The sequence below is a fragment of the Anopheles coluzzii genome (genome assembly GCF_943734685.1).
Source record: "Anopheles coluzzii chromosome X unlocalized genomic scaffold, AcolN3 X_unloc_12, whole genome shotgun sequence".
NCBI lineage: Eukaryota > Metazoa > Arthropoda > Insecta > Diptera > Culicidae > Anopheles > Anopheles coluzzii.
In genome coordinates this window covers 5,001-10,000 of record NW_026054439.1, presented here as the reverse complement: position 1 = coordinate 10,000, position 5,000 = coordinate 5,001, and positions in this window count along the sequence as shown.

The window sequence follows — 5,000 nt, the reverse complement described above, 5'->3', positions numbered from 1 at the left end:
GTGACCACCGAGATTTGTTCTGCGACGCCAGAGCGTCCGTTGGCGCCACTCGATAGACTGCACAAGCAGGCAACGTCGGATGCATTGCACACGGCTAGCGGATCTCTCTGCACTGCGTCGGGTGTCCCAACGTATGTCTGGAGACATTGCTATGCCGGTACGGCACTCTGCGCACTCTTTCTTGTCCTCTTCGAGCGACGGGCCTCTAAGCGGGGTTGTATGCCGGTACGACACATCGACTGGTACATTGCACGCACTAACGATCTCTCTGCACTGCATGGAACTCATTCGTAACCACCGTGACGGGAGACTTTGCTAGTACGCACGATACTCTGCGCATGTGTACATGTTTTACAACCCAGCCAACTTGAGCACCTAGGGGAAGTTGTGATGCCATCTGAACACCCACCGACTGATGCATTGAACGGCTAAAGTTGACCTTCAATCCGAACTGGCACTCTGCGGCGTGGAGGCAGTTGCGCGACCACTCCTATCCCAAACCAACAAAGCAAGGTGTATCCTACGTGCTCGGTACAAGCACACCACGACGGGACACATTGAACGGTTCAGCGATCTCTCTGCACTAGTGGAAGAACTCCAACGTGATACGGGAGACTTTGCTACAGCGGCTTCTCTGCACTTCTGGGCTACCACCTTGTGACGGGAGACATTGCTAGCGGTCACTCTGCACTAGTGATGGTACACCACCGTGATACGGGAGACATTGCTAACGGCCACTCTGCACAGGTGCCAATACCACCTTGTGACGGGAAACATTGCTAGGAACCGATCGGCATCTCTGCGCGATTACTTGACGCACACCCAACTAAGTCAACTGTTGGACTTTTTCGTAATCACGGCGGGACACATTGAACGAGCTCTAACGGATCTCTGCACGCATGGAACATGGTGGCGGGAATCATTGCTAGAACCGAACGGCGCCTCTGCGCGATGTACAAACAAGCTCAACAGGAACCTCGTATCGGCTGCCGAGCCGGAGCTCGAACAACTTGGACTTTCACCTCTAATTTATATCAACTCACCACTCCCCGAGGGATCCGCAGAATTGCTTCTGGGTCCCGTATCGTTATTTGCGATTCGTGTTTGCATTACACTACATTGAACTATTCCAACTTGTTTATCCGCATGGCGAACATTTGCTGCATTGAACATTAAAGTTCCACTTCGCTCTCCCCTACGTGGGTCTGAGCTTCACTCTCAGGGAAAAAATATGCCACATTGGTTAGGGAAACCCGGTTTCATCACGCTATGTGCCCTGCACCACCAGCTTAGCGTGAATGCTTCGAGTTTCCCTAAGAAGTTCGATTGGTCTTGCAGAGTTTAAAGACAACGAAGCTTAGTTTCAAGCAATGATTTAATATACGCGTATTAAAAACCCTTAACTGTTACAACTTTTATGCTTGAAACCATCGCAACGAAGTCTTTGGGTCCGTAGACCCGTGATGTACTGCTCCAGGAAACGTTTTGAAAGAGTGGAAACTCAAAATCATAGGTTAAGATCATCGGCAGAACCCACCAGACACCACTTTTGCTTCATAAGTTCGGCCTATAGTCATATGACGATTTTCATCGGGGAGGGGACGTATGACCCAAACGGGGGCTTATATGACCCACGGACACTGCAAACCATGCTCCTACGACTAAATAGAGGTTAAAACTACGATTTGGTGAAATCTTCATTTTTGACCTCGGAGCAAGGTACCTTCCCTATAGTAGGCAATGAGTAAATGATCATAATCCCAGGAGGGCAAAAAATGGGAACCCGAGAGGAAAGCGCTGTTGGCGCGCCTAAGCTAGTGGCCCGTAGAGTAAAAAGGGTACCCCCAACAAAGTTGTCGTTTCACGTTCTGGTTTCACTTTTCATCATCTAGGGTGCGTTCCTGACACGTTTTGAGGGGTTTTAGCAAAAAAAAATTTTTCGACTACTCGAGCTCTCTGGCCCGTTCGGTGCACATTTTTGAAAAAAGCTAGGGAGCTGCCCCTAGGTTCGGGGTGTCACAAAATGTTGAAAAGTGGTCGAAAAACCACTATCCAGAATCGGATGTAGAATCGTTAGACGAACTTAAAATTGTTCTACGACACCCATCTGCGACGTTTAGTATTCGAGATATGGCCCGTCCTAGGTCTGACCGAGCAATTTTTGTTCCGCGCACTTTGTGCACCGTACACTTTGATGTTTGTATGAAAAAGTACCCTACCTAGGGACGCGTAGAGCAAATTTGTACCCCCGGGCATGTTGTCGATTGACGTTCTGGTTGCACTTTTCATCATCTAGGGTGCGTTCCTGACACGTTTTGAGGGGTTTTAGCAAAAAAAAAATTTTCGACTACTCGAGCTCTCTGGCCCGTTCGGTGCACATTTTTGAAAAAAGCTAGGGAGCTGCCCCTAGGTTCGGGGTGTCACAAAATGTTGAAAAGTGGTCGAAAAACCACTATCCAGAATCGGATGTAGAATCGTTAGACGAACTTAAAATTGTTCTACGACACCCATCTGCGACGTTTAGTATTCGAGATATGGCCCGTCCTAGGTCTGACCGAGCAATTTTTGTTCCGCGCACTTTGTGCACCGTACACTTTGATGTTTGTATGAAAAAGTACCCTACCTAGGGACGCGTAGAGCAAATTTGTACCCCCGGGCATGTTGTCGATTGACGTTCTGGTTGCACTTTTCATCATCTAGGGTGCGTTCCTGACACGTTTTGAGGGGTTTTAGCAAAAAAAAAATTTTCGACTACTCGAGCTCTCTGGCCCGTTCGGTGCACATTTTTGAAAAAAGCTAGGGAGCTGCCCCTAGGTTCGGGGTGTCACAAAATGTTGAAAAGTGGTCGAAAAACCACTATCCAGAATCGGATGTAGAATCGTTAGACGAACTTAAAATTGTTCTACGACACCCATCTGCGACGTTTAGTATTCGAGATATAGCACTTTGTAGGTCTGACCGAGCAATTTTTGTTCCGCGCACTTTGTGCACCGTACACTTTGATGTTTGTATGAAAAAGTACCCTACCTAGGGACGCGTAGAGCAAATTTGTACCCCCGGGCATGTTGTCGATTGACATTCTGGTTTCACTTTTCATCATCTAGGGTGCGTTCCTGACACGTTTTGAGGGGTTTTAGCAAAAAAAAATTTTTCGACTACTCGAGCTCTCTGGCCCGTTCGGTGCACATTTTTGAAAAAAGCTAGGGAGCTGCCCCTAGGTTCGGGGTGTCACAAAATGTTGAAAAGTGGTCGAAAAACCACTATCCAGAATCGGATGTAGAATCGTTAGACGAACTTAAAATTGTTCTACGACACCCATCTGCGACGTTTAGTATTCGAGATATAGCACTTTGTAGGTCTGACCGAGCAATTTTGTACTGAAATGTATGGTGAACATGTAATTCATTAAATAACATTGACTTGCATCGTGCCCTACTTCATCGGCACAGCTGTTATTGAATATCTTTAGTGGAAATGGATTGAGTTTGACCATTTTAAGCCCATTTCCTATGCCGTGCACCAACATTGTGTACCGATCAGGGAAAGTACGCTACGTACGCGTTCATGGATGTCGATGTTGGTACAAGTTGCCTTTCGGGATAGCCGTGCACCAAAACTGTGTACCGATCAGGGAAAGTACAAGACGGAGGGTGCAGCTCGAGCGTACGCGTTCATAGATGTCGATGTTGGTACACTTGCACCAAAATTGTGTACCAATCAGGGAAAGTACAACACGGAGGGCGCAGCCCGGGCGTACGCAATCATGGATGTCCATGTTGATACAATCTACGTGTACGTACCTAGTTTTTGTAGGAAAAGTTGCAATTAAGTGCTTGCATGCTTAAAATGCTCATCTCAACCGGTCACCTTTTGGCCTGCCCTTTTATAACAGAAACCTAGAAAGATACTCGAGATTTTTGTGTTTTTCCATTCGCCCGGGACGACGAAATGAGCTATGTGCACATCGTGCAGAAAATTGTCTTCGCCACGCATGTTTTTGTCCATCCACTCATATAATCACCCGCATTTGTGTTCAACACGGACGGCGCAGCCCGAGCGAACGCGTTAATGTTTATGTTTGTACACACTGCTTGTACGATTCTAGGATTTGGTAATTGCGTCACAGTGCCCGACCGTCGCGGACACCATTCTTGGACAGAAGTCCTAGTACGTAGAGTACTTTCCCTAGGTATGTGCTCGTTCGTGACTATCGTTGCGTGCTTACGGACACGCTTGGGTATGTTTACCATACAAGGTTTACTAGGGAAACCTGGGAAGGACGCTTGCCCTCCCGTCGCGGACACCATTCTTGGAAAGAAGTCCTAGTACGTAGCGTTCCTTATTTTACTTGATCAGTTTGTAATGCATTCGCTTTGTTCCATCGACTTCTGCTACTGCTCACTAAGGGGTGTTCGTTTGCGATGTGTACGATAAGCAACTGTCTATCGTAACCAGCAGTTAATCAACACTTTTTACCCAAGTCATAGCAACATAGAGTACTTTTCCTAATCGGTACACAATTTTGGTGCACCTCTAACCTCGCCGGCACTATATCGTTACGTTTTGTGCACAACCTAGGGACGTGGTGTAAGTTTCATGATTTTTATGTTTGATTCGGTTTATTATGATTGAAAAATACGCTACGTCCCAGAAATTGGAGCTCGACTACTTCCTCCATGTGGCGAAAAAAGTAACTAGGCAACGCCTAGCTTATGCCCCATTTGTACTTCAATTTTCATTATCAGGTTTGAAAAATACGCTAAGTCCCAGAAATCTGAACTCGAATACTTTTGCCACGTGGCGCCAAAAGCTACTGAGAAACGCCTAGCCTTTTACCCATTTATAATTTAGTTTTCGTTATAAGTTTTGAACAATACGCAAAGTTCCAAGAATCTGAACTCGAGTACTTTTTACATGTGCCGCCAAAAGCTACTGAGCAACGCCTAGGTTGATACATTTTTGGTACATGGAGTGTATGCATGCAGGCGTACTGCCGTGCT